This window comes from Nothoprocta perdicaria, unplaced genomic scaffold (genome assembly GCF_003342845.1).
Source record: "Nothoprocta perdicaria isolate Ctin4 unplaced genomic scaffold, notPer1 scaffold_275, whole genome shotgun sequence".
Taxonomy (NCBI): domain Eukaryota; kingdom Metazoa; phylum Chordata; class Aves; order Tinamiformes; family Tinamidae; genus Nothoprocta; species Nothoprocta perdicaria.
The window spans coordinates 515,262-534,508 of NW_020455505.1; the positions used below are offsets into that span (position 1 = coordinate 515,262).

Here is a 19,247-nt window from a genome sequence, read left to right on the forward strand (position 1 = left end):
CTGATGAAACGTGTCTGGAGAAATGGTATCTGCCTCAGATGTGCAGGAAAGATGGGAGCTGGAGCCTGAAAGATGGCTAGACATTGCTGCCTTTTCCCGTGCAGCGACGCACATGAGATGCTGGCGCACTGCAGTTGATGGTGCTTTTGTAGCTGATTTACCTGGGGCCAGAGTTTTCTGTTGCTAGCCATGTTAAAAGCACACTCTAGTGCATGCATGCAGTGGCTATCAAGGCACTTATACCTGCAGCCTAGCCCGGGTGCACGGCTGCAGGAGAGTGCTCAGTGCAGACGTAGTGTCCCCGGAGCTGCAAGAGGGCTCGGGTCAGCAGCTCTGCTGTGAAGCTGCTTGGGCTGCGACTGTGCCAGGAGTCAGGGCACCTGGGCACAGCAGCATGCGCCGCGTGCTCCCCATCCCTCTGCCTAGAAATCTTAACATATTAACGGAAAATCTGCCTGCACAATGTTTGCTCACGTTAATAAATTATGCTGGAAAATAAATAGATGCTAAATTACATCCCGGCCTGGCCAGAACTTTTATCTCGCCTGTCAGGGCTGTGTAATATTAATTATAGGCTGCTGAGATCCCCTCCGGGAGAGAGCTGGCGGACGGCTGCTGCAGCCAGCTGTGCTTCTCCTATCTCCTATTTGATTTTTCATTTAATCAATGCCCAATAAATCTGTAGTCTCCTGAATGTGGACATCTGTGTTTAATGCACCTATAGAGCAACCTGATGAAATGCCATCTTGGGCAGTCCCATGGTGGGACTGGGCACTCGCTTTGCTGCTTTTTGTGCTGCTTGCAGACTGCTGGTATCTTCAGGGCATCCAGAGGCAGTGCTAGACCTTGATGTTCAGCAGCCACCCATGCCAGAGAGATGTCCGGGTTCCCAGCTCCTCTGTAGACTTTATAAATCCCTACCACAGCCATCCTAGCCTGTAGCTACAAGCCAAAGCATTTTGTCTGCAGCTAACTTACTCCTCTCAGCCTCTTCATCTTCCAAAATACTTGTTCTGGATGAAATGGATTAACTGGCCATAGTTTTCATTTCAGATGAACAGGCGATAAATTGTTACTCACTGAGGAATGAGATTTGCTGTTTGTATACCTTTGGTAAGGCAATTTATCCTTCCTGTGGACTGTTTCCTCCACTGGGCATTATCTGCATTACAAAGAGCAGATTTCTTTCTTTCTTTTTTTTTTTTTTTTCTTAATGGGTTAAAATGTGATTTGTTTGCTTTATGCTTCTTCCACTAAACCCCACTTAATAAAATGTTAATTGTTCTTAATGCCTTAAACTAATTACAGTCGTTTTCGCTGCCCCTCTGTGTCTGTGTGCAGGGCCACGGGATTGCCATGGCAACGCTGCTCATCGGCATGGCGAGCGTGCAGGTCTCCAGCTCCCTGGATTCATTGCTCCGTGGACGGTCTGCGGATGATGCAGCCCGTTCCGATGGCCTGAGGGGTGCGGAGTGGCTCTCAGACTGGAAGGAGACGAGGCATTAAAAGCCACCTACGTATTTGCTTCCCAAGCCAGGAGCCTGGCAGTACCAACTAAAGAGAAGGGGAAGGGGAAGGGGAAGGGGAAGGGGAGAGCCGGGCACACAGGGGCCAGTTCATGTGTTGTCCCACTGAGTGGCACAGGGGTTGCCCGGCCCTGCTTGCCTGCCACCTCTGCTGGCAAGCGAGCTGCAAGGGCTGCCTGTCGTGCATAATTTAGGTCTCTGCTGCAGGGATTTTAAGTCAGTTGGCTTTGAAACGTTACTATGAACAGAAGAAATGCTGTTATTATTTTTACTCTTCCCAAATGCTTTGGGCAGGAGCCTTAAAGGGACGGACTTGAGATTAATAAGTTGGAAAGAGAGAAAATAAAGTGACAGGTTGTCTGCAGCTGCTGCTTGAGGACACTTTCTACATATAATTCACCATGAGGGAAAGCAACAGCCTTGGTGTAGGCTGTAAAGCAAGAGCAAATTGATGGAGATCGTGTTCATTTAGGGCCTGTTACTTCAAGCCTTTAATTTCTGGCTTATCTGGCTTTCTCCAATCCTGTTTAAAACAGCCTCCAATACAGCGAGTGAGGCCGCTTGGCACCCTCTGCTCTGGGAAGGCTTTCCTTGCTCTGGCAAGCAGGACATTTTTAAATAGCCTACAACATCATTTGAGCCTTGCTTCTACTTTCATGAAGCCTCTGCCTCAAAAACACTCATGAAGCATAAATCGTTTACACTAACGCCTTGATGGATTGCATGTCATGTTACATTAAAACATTTTCCAGAGAGTGGAGAGGCTGTAGATCAACCATTTTTTGGCACCACCATAGTTTAAAAATGAATAGCTAATGTATATTTGCAAATGATTTGGACAACTTCCCTCTGACGGGAATCCTCTAACAGCTCATCTGTCCAGCTTTGGGAGAATGGATGGGATTTATTTATTTATTGCCAAATCTCTCTTACAAACATTTGCAGTAGCACTCTGCATATTAGGTCTTCTGGTTTTACAACTTTGGATAAAATTGCTTGGGATATTATTATGGTTTTTGCTCCAGACATTTAAGTTAGGACTTGATCACTTGCGAGGAAGGGGAATCTCTTTTAATGGATGGTAAAGAATAACAACGACACTAAGTTCCCATCCAAGCCCTGTAGAAAAAGAGGAAGTAGGTAAGTCTGTATAAGTAATCAGTTACAGCGAGGAGGGGAAAATAGGAAATCTGCAATGCTGTCAGTGAATCTGCAATTGATTTGACCTTAACTAGATGTGTAGGAGTAAAGACACATCTCAGCAGCAGGAAAGAAAGTCAGTGCTAGCAAGTCATTTTCTCTCTGCACTGGATATGTAGTTCTGCTCAGCAGCACAAGAAGCTTTTCCCTTCTCCTATCAATGCATCTGCATTTCAAAATACACGTATAGCTTTAACCTCCTTTTTCATCCTGAGGGATCCAGCATGAGAATTTTTTTTCCCCTTCTACTTTATCCCTAAGGCTAACCTGCAAAACAGGTGAAATGCTTTACCATCAAAAGGAAACTTCCCCTCACCTGCAAGTCATCAGCATCTGCATTTATTGCTGAGGAAGAGTAGCTCTAGCTTTGCTTAGAATGACCTGTTTCTTGGTTGTCCTGGGAGTTCTGGCTCTGTCCTGTTTTGGTACCAGTATTGCTGGTGAATGGAGCCTCAGGGTTTCTGTGTACTCTGTAAGGCTTTGCTCAGCAACCATGGTATTACACAGGTTAGTACTGTTTATTGATTTAGAGTTCCAGTTCAAGAATAGAAAAACAGCAGCAAAATCCCAGGATCAAAAAGCTTTAAAATGAGCAAACTGAAGATGTAAATGGTACTTGGCAGTATGCCTGCTGAGCTGCTTATGTCTTGCTGCTGCAGATGTGTAGCATAGGTGAGCTACCTGTGCAATGTGCCCTTCAGGTGTGCTCTGCAAGAAGCCTGTGCTAGGGCTGGCCTGGGTGCTGGGGAGGTTTCACTGGCAGTCCTGTGACCCCCATCATGCGTCCTGTTGCTCTCCGTTAGCAGTTTGGATGAGCCCCTGTTCCTGGCGTATGTGTCCTCAATGTTCTGGTGATGTCGTTTATCATTTATAACAATTTGACCATGTTAAGGCATGTGCTAATTTGATTAGGTGCATTTCCTTGGAGTAATTGGGGCAACTGAAATAGCAAAGTGTGTCTGAATGCGCATTACAACTATCCAAATTGTGGCAATCCATTGCAAATTTCTCTGTGATCCACAGTTTTGGGGAGCTGTTTTTACCTCGGTTCTACCAATTAAAAGACACCATTCCCTCTCAGAGGCAGAGAAACCACCAGTAGAAGGAAATCTTTACCCTTAAGAGCCTCATTGCTTATTAATGGGGGTAATTAAGTGGATCTAGCTAAACTGTAGCTTGCATGAACTCTGAGAGTGCCTGTATACATATTCACTGGTTTAAATGCTCCACTCAGATTAATAAAAGAATTGATGTAGACAATGGGTAATGTCTGGGAATTGCTCTTGAGACTGTAATGAAGACATAGCAGTTGCCTCCTTTTCTTACAATACAGCTAAAAATAGCCCAGTTCTACATCTGTGCTTGCTGTAGAGTCGCTGTTGTGCAACAGCATTAGATGCCTTAGAAACACCCAAAATGGGCAGGCAGGCAGCTGCAGAGCCCAGGCTGGGCCCTGCTCCTGGCTGAGATGCTCTCTGGCTGAGTTAGCCTTGTGACCTGGTGTTCCCCTGCCCCAGGGATCAGGCTCTTACCTCTCTCGGGCAGCAAATGCCGAAATTGAGCAAATAGGGGGTGCAAAGCTAGGAGATGAGCTCTGCTCTGGCACAAAGCCGGAGCTATTGGTGCAGGGGAGTTAATGCCACAGGTCACGGTATTCAAGATGAGGTAAAGGGCTCTGCTTCAGGATGCCCTAGTTGCCCTGAAGGCTCTGGGCAGCTCGCTGGTGGTGCTGGCAGCTCGGTGAGCGAGTACTATGCTGTATGTACGAGCTTGAGGCTCAGACCTGAGTCTCTTCACAGAGAATGGGGGAGGCAAGGGGACAGAAAGTAGAAGGCTTCCTGCCCCTTCTTTCATGGAAGTCTGTCCTGGATGGAGTCAGGCCCCAGTGCTCCTGCTTGAGGCGGGTGTTGATCAGGGCAGGACTGAGGAGCTTGGACTGAGCTTTGTGAGTGCAGTGAGTGCTGTTTCCTCTCTTGTCCCTGCAAAGACTAACATAGTACAGCTTCTCTGGGCCTCAGGAGAAGGAGAAGATTTGAAACGGAAACACCAGGGAGTTTCCTTATGTGATATTTCTGTGTAAATAACAAGAAAAGGAAGCAAAAATGTCACATTAGTGCTCTCTGAGGAGGGTCGCCAGGGATTACAATTTGCCACTGAGCAAAATGGGTTGGTATTTGCAGAGTGAGGGTGGAAGCACAGTTTGTCTGTGTGTCTCATGTTTGGCTGAAGTTTTGTCCTAGTAGCTGTGTCTTGGAGGCTGGGCCTGCCCCAGGTGATAGCAGTTGCTCCGCCTCCATCCCTAAACTGGCACCCTGGGTTATTTCTGCGCCATTCAAGGAGAATGAAGACTGTCTTAATTGTGTTCTGAATTACAAATGTTTTGGATTTCATTGGTTGTGATTAAAAAGACAAAAGGTGCTGTGCCCTTACTACAGCTGTTCATTCTCGAAAGCCTGGTTTGCTGCTTCCTTGCAAAGTTATCAGTGTGATCTTCAGTGGCACTGTGGGTGTATCCGGAGCCATCATCTGAGCTCAGGAGTTCATGCTGGCAGTCATAGACAGCTAATGAGGGATGGTCCATGCTCTGAGGAGTTTACAGATTAACCATGCTAAGATGTGCAGAGATGGGGAGAAAGAATATTATGTTCTCTGAGAAATGTGGTATAGAGAACTTAAAGGAGCTTCTAGTGAAGCTAGAAATGAAGCAGGATCTCTTGTGTACCCCTGTGTTATTTTAGTGTATTAGTCACAGGGCCATCATTTCTCCTTTAAAGTGCATCCTGTGTTAGCTGAGCGTCAGGCTGAAATAGAAAATGCAATCACTGCTGAGATCCACGTGTGTAACAGCTGCACAGCGATGTTGTCCTGCTGGTCCTCTGTGGCACCCACTGAAAGGAGAAGGAAAGCGAAAATGCGGGTGTATTTGTTGCACATGCTTTATGTTGAGAAGTTGTTATGCTACTTCATGCTATAGCTGATGTATTAATATTAAGCTTTTATACAATCAGAGGAAATGTCCTATTTGGAGCTTAGCCTGCATAATACAGCTGTCAATCAAGGTCGCACAACCTCTTGTGTTGTTGTTGATTTGGCATAAAATTTTGAGATGGTCTTGAGATGGGAGTGGGGGAAAATTAGAACTAGACAGCAGTGTGCCTGAACAGAACATCTTTTGCCCTGGGTTACAGTTATTAAAGGTGTTTTTAAGCTAGCTGAGCTGTTGGATTATTTTGCGCAAAGTGAGATAAGGCATGATCAGAAACTTGCTTGCAAAATGTAGACAGATGTATACAGAATATTTTGTCTTTCTGCTGTAATTGGAATTGAAATTCAGTGTTTGGATAGGTGCATTGAATGTATGCCAAATGTTGCAGTACCCCAATAGTCCAGCTACTTGTAATGCAGCTTGAGCTGCTAATTCGTGATGGTCTCAAAGGGAAATGCACAAACTACTGAATTTGTGCAACTGGGACAAAAGAATAGTTAAAAAAAACAACAAAAAATAGAGCCTGATAGTGGATTAATAAATCAGTGGGAAAGGCCAGCAATGAGATAACATGCCCTTTCATGTGCGGTGGTCAGGCTGGAGTACTACAGAGACAGCAGGGATGAGCTATTGCCCTGGGGTACGTGACAGCTCTGCATCCATCTCCCCGATGGTATTGATGTTGCTGATGCAACACTGATAATGACAGATGTCATGGTGGATGCAGAGGGATAAGAGGATAGTGCCACCTAATGATGATTGTCACTTGTTTTGCTTTCCCATCAATGTCCCTTCACTCGCAGTGAGGAGGGTTTCCACCAGAGCAAAACCCTGGCATAGCTTCTGAAGGGAAGAGAAACGGCTGTTGATGAAAATGAAAGGGTTAGTCAAGTGCTCCAGTGATTTCCAACAGGTTTATGCAGCAATAACTTGTCTTACTCCCACAGCCTGATTAATCAGCTTGATTGTGCGTGGTAGTGTTGCCTGGCAGTGGCACTTGTCACTGGAAATACTTTGCTGCTTTGCTGTTCACCATGAGAAACCAACAGTGAGAGCTAACCAACCAAAGCCTGCAAACAAAATCTGGGCAGCAAAGTGAGGAATTGAGAGTTAAAATGCTTTTGGCAGAGCTGGCAGTGCTCAGAGCCCATTTGCTGTAAGAAGGTACCACACTTGGTACATGAAATTAAGCTGAGATTGTATGTGACAGTTGTCTTGTATCCTTCCCCCTGAAGTCCTGCTTTGCTCCAGAATAAGGTTCCCTGAAATACAATGGGTTTTCAATCGGGCGCACTGGGTCTTGCTGCCAGGGTCTCTTTTCTACTGCCTGGTAAACTAGACCTCTGCTATTCACTGGCAGCTGCGTCAGATCCAGTTTTCCTATATAGTAAAAGGAAAGCTTAATTTACAGACTGTATGCAGAAACACCTGGCTCTGTTTCCCACCACCAAACAGGAATGAAGCTGCCCCAATGAATGACAGTTTTCGAGTGAGCTATCAGTGACCTGGAGAAATGCAAGGGGATGACTGCAGGCAGGTGTCACGCTGCAATCCAAATGCGTGTCTCTCCTGCAGAGCCCTGAGCGTATGTGTGTCAGAGGCGGGTGTGATCTCTAGTGGCAGGAGGCTGAGAAAAGCTGTCTTGAATTTATCCCAGCGGAAGAGTCAGGGGAGGCTAAAAATAGCGTAGGGAAGCCAGGCAGGGTGATGGTGGTGAAGGGGAATCCCTGCATGCCAGCATGTTGCTTGTGGCTTCCTTCCACTGCAAGTCGTGTTTCAGGCAGGAAAGTTGCAAGGAGCAGGTAGCTCACCATGAGGAGCAGGGAAAGGGAGTCCTGAGATAGCAAGGTGGTCAGAAACGACCCACTATGAGGGCAGGTATTGTGACAGCGTGGAGGAAGCTTGGTGAAAGACTTGGCTTGAATGCTTGCAGCTGTGCAGGCCAGAGCAAGGGAAACACTCTCCATTTGGCCCCTACTGTGCTCCAAGAGGATTTTAGCTGGTCTGTATGGGCAAAGAGTGTGTTAAAGGAATATCTGAGCTCTGCTGTTTTTATCTCCTCTCTGAAATACTGTAAGAGACTCCAAAGTTCGGCTGGTCACTTAGGTGACAGAAATTTGAACTTAAGCAGCATTTATGCATTATGAAGATATTTTCTTTTTCTCACTATGTTTTTCTGATCTTGGAGACTGTCAGAAAGTGCCTTGAACTCCTTCCATTCCTCTTTTGAGCTCCCAGAAAATTTGAGATAAAGTGCAAGTTGAGTTTGATCAAAAAAGGATTTTCATTTAAAAAGTTTCTCTGCTTTCCCGATTGAAGTAAATATACAAGCATTATGTGGAAAATGCAAGACAGCTCCCAGCTACTTAGACTGTTTCTGATTTAACTGGAAATTAGACTCCTGATCTTTTTGTTCCCTCTTTAAAAACAACTAATTCACGTAAAGTTGTGAGGTGGGGATATGTGTTAATACCAGAGCCATGTGTGTGCTGATCTTGGGCAAAAGATAAGGTGATACCCCTCTTCTCAGGCATTTGCCAGGAAAATTATTTGGTGGTGAGGAAAGCTACTGGGAACTTCTTCTTGAGCTGAGGTTGCACTTTGCAGTTGCCTCCCTTAAAAGCATTTCACTTTAGATATTTAAATGAGGAATTTCATGCAAGAAAGGGAGGAAGAACAAGCAAGGAAGAGAAGGATTTTGCTGTGCTGAAAGAAAAATTGATTTTATAGTGCCTCAGTGGGATAAACAGGGCAGGAGAAAGTGAGAACCTACAGCATAACTTCCTCAAATCTCATCTTTCTCTTTAGTGATTAAGGGGAAGTTGGGAAATTCCGGTATTACTTTTATAAGGTGAACTTTTCTGCTTCCCAGTATTTGCTGTCTGAACACTAAAGCATGTAGGCTTATTGTCAGAGCTTAGCACAGAGAGCTGCAGTGCCTGAGGAAATCCTCCTCTCCTGCATGCCCCTTGTTGAAGGAGGGCTTAGGTGGCATTTGGAGCGTGAGCGGTTGGGTCTGCAGAGGCATTGCAGAAGAGGCAGTGTGCCAAGGAAAAGGCACTTGCTTTCCCCTCCCTGCTGCCCCAGGCTTATTTATTTATTTTTAAACAAAGGGCAACTCCCAGACCGAGGCTCTTGTTTCCATCACCACCTATCAGCACCTCAGGCAGCTTTCCTAGGGAGGGCTCCCTGTGTGAGCTGCAGCCTCTTCTCCTGCAAGACCCTCTGTGCTCCCCTGCTGCAAGCACCAAAGGTAGTCCTTTAAAAATGAACTCCTAAATTTCTCTCCAAAGAGACACTAACTGCTCTTTAAGCAGTACTGGTGCTGAGCTGCTCATGCTGGAGTATTGCCCTCCGAAAAAACTTTTTTTTTATGCCCTTTTCTGCTGCTTCTGCAGCGTGCTATAACAATTGCATGGTTCTTTGTTTACTTTACTCAAGTGGCTCTGCTTGGCTGGAGCCTTGTGATAGCCCCCTGAATCCAAGCACATCCAAGGGCTCTAACTTAATCACAGGGCTTTGTGCATTGCTCAAAATCTCAACTAATCTGTGTCATCATGAGATATAAGCACTGCTGAATCCTGGAGGCTGTGATTTAATGTGAAGATGGGGAACTGGAAGCTCTAAACAATAGCTGTGTCTCAGCCTTAATGCAGTTCACTCCCTGTGAGGATGGAAAATTACAGATAAACTCCTCATATTAGATGGAGTAACTCTAATCCCAGGAGATTGACTTGTTTCCAAATAACTATTTAATACAAGATTATTTAATGCAAGATTCCTTGCCACCTGCTTGTGCCTTATATGTGTACTTGTTTTTGTTTTAAAATATGGGACATGATCTGCATGCTGAAACTACCCTGAAGCTGATCTCTGCTGCCATCAAATACCCAAGCAGTTGATCAGTAAAGGCACATTAGCAGTACTGCAGGCTAGGACTTGTGTTTAGATCTGCAGCTTGGAAAAGCAGCATCCACCTCCCTGCTCTGTCCTGCGCATCCTGCATGACAGAGCCTTTTCTCTGCAGAAAGTGTTCAAACACAGTGGTGGCACTGCACTTAAGCAGAGGAAGAGCACGCGTGGCGGCTGGTGCTGCCTTGCCGTCTCTCCGAGGCTAAGCCTGATGGTTGTGTTCATAAGCTACTCCCGCAGCCAGCTTCCAACGAGATGTGCTTGCTTCCTGTCTGCCAGGCCAGCGGGACAGAAACCAGATCTGTCAGGAGCTCTCACCATACAAAGGCCAATGTGGTGCATTCATATTAAAACTAACAGCAGGAGCTAGGCTTGTTGGGCCCAGAACAGCCCTTTCTCCTGCATTAACAGTTCATCTTGTAATAATTGTATCCCGTGCTTAGACAGCAGATTATGCTGCCAAGGACCAAGCCCCGCTCTGGGCTTTGCACAGAAAATCAGGTTGAGTTTTCTAAAGAACCTTTCCCCTGCTGCAGAAATGCTAGTGTAATTTATACACGGGCCTTTGGTAGCAGCTTTTTCTGCAGTCTGCAATTGCTTTAGCAACACCTAGGACGCCCTTCCTGTTATACAACACCCAGCACACTAGGATATGCTATAGGCACAGTGGAGGGATAATGGCAAAAACTCATCCAGCTCCTCTGACTACTTAGGTGCAGCGAAACTGGTCGTGGTGCCCGTCACAAGTGACTGAGGGCTTGCAGGAGCATGCCACGTGGGCTCATGGACGAGGCACGAATGACAGGAGGCTGGAGCCTCAGTCCCTGCACCAGCAGATAAAGAAGGAAAAGCAGAGCCAGTTCGGCTGCCTGGCGCCTCAGTAGCATGCTCCTGGATCAGTCATGTCACCTGGCAAGGGCAAGGTGTCGGAGCTCTCAGTCTTGTGGGGAAGGATGAGCACGAATGCACGTGTTGGCACGAGTGGCAGGAGGCCTGTGTGTGCATACCATGAGTGACAGATGTCCCGGGGGAGCCTGGGACATGTGAAAGAGTAGGAATGTATGGTGTCAGGTGGTGTGTGGGTGCAAGGCCACTCAAACATGTGTGGCTGGTATGTGTGTTGCTGTGTAGATGTGTGCTGCGTCTGAGCAAGCAAGGGTATGGGCACAAGGCCTAGTGAGAAAACAGTTTTCTCTCCTGGCACAGTGAAGTCTGAACTGTTTTCCTGCTTATCAGTCATGCTTGCCAGATTTCTCCTGGACCAGAAGAAGAACGGATGTTTTCTTTGCCAGAAATGGTAATACAGAAAAACTCTCCAGCCCTGAAAGGCATGAGGAATAGTTCTTGGGTTTGGAGGGATCTGTTGGATGCCTCTTTTTTTTTTTTTTTTTTTTTTCTCTTCTCTCCTGTTGAGACCATGGGCACTGCCTCACTGAGGACCTGCTCCCTGGCAGCGGCTGTGCATGGGCTGTAAAAGCGCAAAGCAAGCTCCTGAGCCCCAGGAGTGCGGTAAGGACATGTGTTAGGAGGTGCGGAGGTGGTGCTGGGACTAGGATTTGGCCCTGGTCTGCCCATGTGGGCTCCCTGGTCTGCATTGGCAGAAGTATGGCTGCGGGGTTGCAGCTGCTGGGCGATGGTACTGAGCACAGGACAGCCCCATGGCCACTCCTGGGGTGTGGAGCTGCTTCCCCCTTGCCTCCCGGAATGCCTAGTGCTGCTGTGCTGCTGGCAGGGAGGCGGTCTTGCTCTAAAATCAATAGGTAGACGCTCTCTGCTGTGTGTTTATAATGGGGCTGGAGCCTCGTTTGGATGAATACTGGAGGGAAGAGATTTAGGAAGGAGAAAATGGAGCTTAGCTGGTTGCTAGGCAACACTGTGCCGTAGCCATGGCAACTTCTGCGCAGCGCCTTGTACCAGACCTCTCCTCCGTGGTAAGGAAGAGGCTGGGCACTTGCTGGGGCTGAGGGCTGCGGGAACTGGCAGGCCAAGGCCGTCCCCTGGCACGGGGCAGAGTCACCTTCTTGCCTCAGACTGGCTGCTTCTGCAGGGTCGGGGCAACTGGAAATGGTAGAAAATCAGGGAAGAGCGTGAGGTCTCTCTGAACAGCATGGAGCACTAAGCCCCAGGCGGCTGCTCCAGCACATCTCTCTCCTGGTCTCCTTGGCTGCTGGCTTGGCCAGGCACTTGTTCATGTGAACCCTCCCTTAATGACTTGAGGGAGAGATTTCTCCCCACCACAGCCCTTTGCCTGTCCTGGCTAGCCTGTGCCTGGGCAGCATCATGATTTAGAGCTTGTCATCCTTTCCCTCTGTGCCAGCATGGGCAGACGCTCCCCTTGGAGAATTCATCCTTCCTCTTGGAGGAATACATGGTCTGCAGCATGGCCAAGCAGAAGGTGCCAGCTGGAGATGCCAGTGTGGAACAGAACTGTAGGATGATTTTAAAGGAGAAAAAAAAAAAAAAAAACAGCCTTCTGGAGGAAGGAACAGGCACAGGAGTAGGAGGCTTGGAGGGGAATATGATAAATGTTTGGGATTAAGCATTAAACCCAGAAGGGGAGAATAATCTGGATCATTCCTGAGGAGCAGGAGTGACTGGCTGTCCATCTGGAGTGTTTCAGGGGTACGTGGGTGAAGTGAGCAACATGTTTGTCAGCAGTGTGGACGTGCTGCAGCGAGAAGTGGTTTTTCCAGCCACGGCCTTTTCGAGGGGTTCCCAAACCTCCTGAAGCTCTGTGGCTGAGGCAAGTGCTAGTGAGCGAGATTGGTTTAGCCCTGTATTTCACCAGCTAGGCAGCTTCTGATAAGGGGCTCCTGTCTGTGTCTTTTTCCTCTGTCTGGGGACAGATAGATAGGATAGCGAGAGCAGCCTCTGCAGAAAAGGGCTTGGGAGTCTGCAGGTTCAGGGGTTTGCTCTCAAGCCAATATAAGACAAACAGCTGGTGTTCCTTTGAAATGCTGTTGGGGTAGAGATGAGTTTTGAGTTTCCTTCCCCAAAACAGAGTTCTCCGTTGCTTTCCCTTGCCATTTTTTTTTATTGCAGATGATATTTAGTCATTAACTTTTATTGCAACCATAACTTTTTATTAACTTTGAGTAAAAATTGTTTCCTAGGTGATCAGTCTTCCATGCAGTTCCAGACCAGCAGCCTGCAGCCTTGCTCACTAAATTGAACTTTCCTTTGCCAGTATTTCACTGGCAGTAAATCCATCCACACTGCCTTGTCTTGCTTAAAAAGCCATGAAATTCCAATGTATTATCAGTGAAATAATCACAGCAGAGATGTATTAAGCAGAGATTGAAATGGAGTCTGAGACATTTGTGTTGCTGGGATCAAGATAATCAGTTATTGATACCACAGGAATAAGATTTGCACCATTCAGTGAACGCAGATTAGCTCAATGCTCAGAGCAAGCATTCTGGAAATGAAGCAAGATTTTTTTTCTTTTTTCTTGTGAGCAAATACCGTGTTGGTATTTGCTCACAATACAAAAGTTTGGATTTTCTTCCAAGCCTGGAAATGATCTTTTCCCTCTCTGCAGGTGCTGCAGACCTGGCAGCACCCAGGGGCTCTGCTTGTAGCCTAATGTGCCCAGTGCTGCCCAGTGGGCTTTACTGGAGACCATTAGCTGGGTATCAGAGTGCCTTACAGTAGCCTGTTACAAAGCATAAATCATCATGATCCTGTCCTTCTACCTCCCTTCTTTCAAGAGAAGCCTGAAGCCTTTTTATTTGACTATCTGCTGCTTTCACTGATTAGTAAAGGTGAGGTCTGAAGTGTGGTCCTGTGCATGTGTAGATAGTTGTGGTCATTTTCTTTCTTTTTTTAAGATCAGAATTGGGAAATGGTTCATGGTCTGTCAAAACAGTGGGGTATTTCTCCACATATTAGCATGTGAGGAGTGTTTCCCTCAGCTCACAAAGGAAAGCAGATAAGGAAGAGTGATGCTGATAGTCTCTGCATAAGGTCAGAGATGGAACTGAGAACTGATTCTTGGTTTGACACTGGCAGCAGCAGGGAAAGCCCTGTTTTTGTGTGCTTTTGCTTTGGATGCAAAGTTGTGAGTCCTCACTCAGTGGCAGGTTATGGTTTGATCTTTTTCCTTACGTTTTCACCTCACCATCGTTCCCTTTTAATTTTAGAGTTTGTGCTGAATAAATAGTTCCTGGATGTTTAAATTCTTTGAAACATTTCTGTGAAGATATTAAATTGTATTGTGATGTTTGACAAATGAACTTTATTTCTTTTCATCCCCAGAGAAAGATTGCAAAGTTTATTTAAAAAAAAAAAAAGCTCAACTCCAGAACACAAGAAAGTTTACTTGCCAAAGTGTATTTTATCAACAGAATGAAAATAGATACCTGTCAAAATACATTTGTCCTCAAAATAACTACCATGCATTTCATCTTCATGCATAAATAGTTATTCATCTGCTTTCTTCTGCCTGTCATTTGCCACTCACATTCCAACACTGGCTGTGGGAGAGAAATATTTAAAGATACTTCCAAAGCAATAAGCAGGCAAGGCTTAGATCATCTCCCCTGGCTTTCTCAGCACCACTTGCTTTATTACCAAAACGAAGGGAAACATCTATTTAAAATCAATCCAATAATGTTGTGTTCCAAAACATTAATTCCTTGCTGCAAAGCCCTGTGTGATTTTGAGCAAGCTTTTCATCAGACTAACAATTCCCTTTCCCTAGCATCTCCCACCTTTGCACAGCACCAGCAGCTAAGCTCATGCTCTAGTTTTTTTTTTTTTTAAACAACCTTCCAGTTCATTTTAACCACCTCCTTAGAGGTGAATGCATGAGGCTGGCCAGCTCAGTGTGACCACTTTAGTGCGAGAGGTAAGCACATATACCTGTGCAGAGTGATGGCAGAGTGCAGGATGGCAAGGAAGCCCTGCGTGATCCAGGTGCCCAGGGTACAAACTCATCACAAAGGTGGTGAGCATGACTCTTCCTTGGGAAGCCCGTGGCTTCCTGCCTCTGCAGGGAGGAAAGACGGGAGAGGACCAGTGCCACCTTTTTAGCTTCTCTCCTTAAAAATATTCAGCCCAGGGCTGCTAGAGGGTAAACTAATTTGTTGATATGCTTTCTAAAAAGAAGAAAAAATCAGCAATTTTAATGAGATGGGGAATTGTGAAATGAATGAATGAAGATGGATAATCACTAATGTCCATTAAAAAAGTTACCATTCATTTCATGCCCAAAATGAAGAATACCCTAAGCTGTAAAATTTAACCTGCAATAAAGAATAACTCCCCCCCCCCAAAAAAAAAAAAAAAAAAAAATCAGTTTACCTATTTTTTCCCCAAAGTTTGAGTTAAGAGGAACTGCTAGGTCTGACAAATTTGGCAGCCTCTGGTGCAGATTTCTGGCATCTGAGAAATTTTCTCTTCAAGACAGAGAAAGTCAATAACAAGGAGCACTTAAAAAACTCTCACTAAACGTCATTCCTGACAATGGGTGCTCATATGCAAACAAAAAACTGTCTGGAGATGACAAGGAAATGCGGCAACTTTGTTTTTGCAGAGAGGCTGCTCTGCTTCTCTCCACAGCCCAGGCTGATTAAAAATCAGTAAAAGGTAGCAGATGCCTGGATTTGAATCAAAACCACATGTTACTAATCTTGAAGGTAAAGGCACTTAAGAAGCTGTAAAGACAAAAAACTCTAGATTGATTTGTTTATAGACTCTCTTTGCTACTCACTCCTGCAGTATCTGAGCGAATAGATGATTATTATAGTGTTTTATTTATCTATTGTTATCAGAAGGAAAAATTGTGACTGGAAGCTCTGATTGCCATGTGTTATTGCAGCAAAATGCAAGATAGCTACGGTTGGTGATAGGCAAGCCAACTTGTTGAACAAGGGCTAAGGTATGGCTGTTGGGGGCCATTTGCTTTGCAAAATGTGTGGTACCATCTGTGGGTCCTTTCCTGAGATGAGGGTGGTTTGGGTCTGATGTCCCAAGAGGAAACTATTTCTGAAAGTTCAACACATTAGACCGAATGGATGAGAAATGGAGCTGCCATTCAGCACAGGCCTGAAATAGGAAATAAATTTGACTCTGAAGCCCAAGTACACTGCCCATTTATTCGCATGTAAGTTAACTAATGTTAGAAGCAATGATAATTTGTAGACCTTTGCTATCCTGATAGCTGTCAAAGCTTATCAATGTTAGTTATTTATTAATGGCGGTGATTGTCACTTTATATGTCTGTTAAGTGTTACCTCCATCCACAGTACTACATAAAATAATAAAATGTCAATTGGAAGGAGATTCAGCTTCTCTTCTCCCCTCAATTTTTGTTTTTATAAAGCAAAAAAAAAAAAAAAAAAAAAAGGAAAAAAAAAAATGCTGTTAGCCCTGGTTGGTGATTACCTCTTTACCTCCTACTCTTAGTGCTGCAGGCATTTAGGAGTTTCACTCCCACCCCCCACACCACTTCTGGATTTAATGGACTGTCAGGTTTTCTCTTGTTTTCTATAGCTTGTTTTCTATAGCCTGGATAACCTGGCCATAAATATACCCCTTGCACTACAACTGGATGCAGCAGAAAATCTGCTAGTTTTCCTCTGATTTCCTAAAAGTGTGTGAGCATAGCCTGTTTTTTTAAGCTCTATTGTGTTTAGTGAGCCAAAACCATTTCTGCCATTTCGCTTTTCACCACAGAAATTATTGCAGACCACCAATCTGCAGAACTCCCTTTCAGAAGATAGGCAGAGAATGGATCCTTAGAGGCTGAAGACCTTCTTTTCAAGCTGGCTGTGATGCAAAGTGGCAAGCTTGCTTGACTTGTATTTTCAGTCAGGTACCTCAGCCATGAGACATGGTGAAGAAGGGGTTAATGTAGGGAGCAACCAAAATGCTGAGGGGAATTTGAGCAGAGGGTTCCAGCTAACTTTTGCATCCCTGGCCAGGACTGTAGCAGGGTGCAACCGCCTCAGTGTTAATAACAGTGTGTGCAGTCATGGCAGAGACGCAGGCGAGGGCCCAGCCAGGTCCTGGGCTGAGAGGAGGGCTGTGTTTGCGCTGGCTGCAGCTGGTGGTTTGTCCCTGGGCTGGGGCTGGATGTGGGCCCAGGGGGTGGGCGCCGGAGGCAGCTAATCTGCACGGACAAAGCACATGTCCTTGGCTGAACCCTGCAGCAGTGCTGGAACCAAGCGTCTTCCTCTGTGTGAGGAAGGCTCCTGGCAAGGCAAAGCCTCAAATTCTGCCTTCCACTGACCTCCTTTCTACTGAAGTGGGGATTCGGGCAAAGGCTGTTGATTCCCCCTGTGTTGCCTCACACCATGCTTTAGTTTTAGCTTTCTGTATCCTTTAGAGCACGAGCATAAAGGAACTAGGGGAGAGATGGGGAGTGGGGCAGAGGCAGGCTTTCAGCTTTGTGCCCTGACAGTCTCCCTAACACATGCCTAAGGATTGCAGCTGCTGCATGATCCCCTGCTCGGGCTGCCAGTGCAGGTGCAAGAAACCCCTAGACAAGTTGAGAAAAATCAGAGGACTGAAGCAACTTGTGATGCCTCAAAACTCCCTTCAAGAGTTTATCGTGAAAATACGACCTGGACATGAGCAACAGAAGGAGGGGAGAAGGTGGCAAAAGTCTTGCTCTGCGCTTGTCGTGTTCTTAGACCATTTCCCCTGAGGCAGGATATCCTGCCACACAGTCTAGTGGTCTCTGCTCTTAGCACCTAGTTTGTATTCTTCCCCTCATCCACATGCTTTGATGAAGCTCTGCACGATTTTGGTATCAGTCAGGAGATGACAATCAGCAATAGCGATTTCTTTCTGCTTGTTAACAGCAATGCAAAAAAGAAAAAGAAGAGGAGAGAGAGAATTCCAGTCCCCAAAGGGCAGATTTAGTTTTGGTTTCTCATGCTAAACTGTCCACAGCCTGAGTTTACTGCTTGTGTAATAAGCACAGCTTTATCATGCTCATGATGGTGGGATAATAACAGCTCTAATAACAGTGATTCTATTGTAATACAATTCCTGCTGCAAAAATATTGTTATTACAGAAATTGCTGTGACTGGATTGTTGCTGGAGAAATGTTGAATAACCTTCTGCAAAGGGAAACTGAAGGACAGGATGACAGCTGCCTGCCATCCCTCAGATATCTGATGACCCCGGGCCAGGACCTGAAACCTGGATTGACAGGTAGTGCTGTAGCAGCTAGGAGTGAGTCCTCCTCTCCCACTGCACTGTTTTTTTCTTCTTCTTCTTTTTTTTTTTTTTTCAGAAAACTCCCACTTCTCGGAAAGCACTAGGAAAATTATCCTGACTTTGAAAGCAGTTTTCATCCTGGAGTGGAGGGCCTGCTTAGCAGCTGCTTCTGCATTTTACAGCTGTTTCCATCTGATGGGATTGCTCTGGAAAAGGTCTCAAAGGCTTAACCTCAGAGATGGCTGTGTAGGTAATGCAAACGGGTGTATTAGTACTGCAAGTATCCCGGAGAATGGGTTGTGAGGACATTTGTAATTTGACATGCAGTTTATGTAGGTGGTTATATTCATGCTGTACCCAGCCACACTGTTGAAAAACAGATGGATTAGTAGAAGAATTTATCATTTATGCAGAGAAAAATAAGGTGATGAAATCGGAAAGAATTTTCCTTTCCTTAGAGACAGAAGAGCAATTACAGGACAAAGCAGCAGAGCAGAAAGGGAACTGGGAACAAGAAAGAGGGAGAGAAAGAGAAAGAAACAGAAGAAAGCATTTTATCTATGACAAGGACACAATGTAAACTTGCAACATCAAAGTGACAGCAGAGGCTTGGCAGAGAGGGATTTTAAACTGCAAAACCTGTGATAAGGCAGCGTGGAGAGCAGGCTGCATCGTGGGGACTGCGGAAGCCTGCACAGTGTGCAGCCCAGCCCCACAGAGCTGCAGCAAAGAGGTGCCAGGCAGGAATTAGTGCTGGCAAAGAGTCTAGCCCACTGCTGGGAGAGGCTGGCAGAGGTGCAAGAGGGCTGCTGCAAGGAGCTGAGGAATGGGGAAGCATCGGGCAATGCAGCTTTCCATGCATCCCCAAATCTTCTTGGCTGCTTGAAGCTCAAGGGTGTTATTGTCCTTGCAGCAGCTGACGGGGACCCTGCTTAGGAAGCCAGAATTGAGGGATACGTGTTGCTTTCTAAAGTGTGCAAGAATGTCTGACTTGTCTTATTCCCAACACCTGGTTTTATTACAGATCCTCAAAAGGTATTCTAGATGTTTAAACAGAAGAAATGCATAGGAAACAGCCACATCCCCATGGGGAGTAGCAGTTAAAGTGTACTGTGTTTCAACAGTGCTTTTTGTTCTGCAAGCTGTTTTTTGCTCTCCATGCACCCCATGGAAGGACCCAAGAACGTGCAATTAGGGTAATGAGCTACAATTTCAAGCTAGGGAAAGTAGTCAAATACAAAGCAAAATCCAGCACCATTCTGTATTACTGCTATTTTGGTCAATGTTTGGACCCTTGAGTCCTGCCACAGCAGTGCATGCTTCAGGTTAATAGCTGGATGCAAATGCCCCAATCCACTTCCTATACAATGCTCCTTAATTGTATTTAGACCTGTTTTGACAGATTTGGGTGACATTTAGAGAGAACAATGCAGGGCTTGCTTGTCGCAGCAAG

General features: G+C 45.8%; 1 long non-coding RNA gene across 1 annotated transcript; it reads left to right on the forward strand.

Moving 5' to 3' along the window:
• Positions 1-3,113: 3,113 nt before the first annotated feature.
• Positions 3,114-17,962, forward strand: LOC112948755. The gene is made up of 3 exons (XR_003249692.1): positions 3,114-3,233; positions 17,649-17,788; positions 17,871-17,962. It is a non-coding gene; the product is annotated as an uncharacterized LOC112948755 (long non-coding RNA).
• Positions 17,963-19,247: the final 1,285 nt, after the last annotated feature.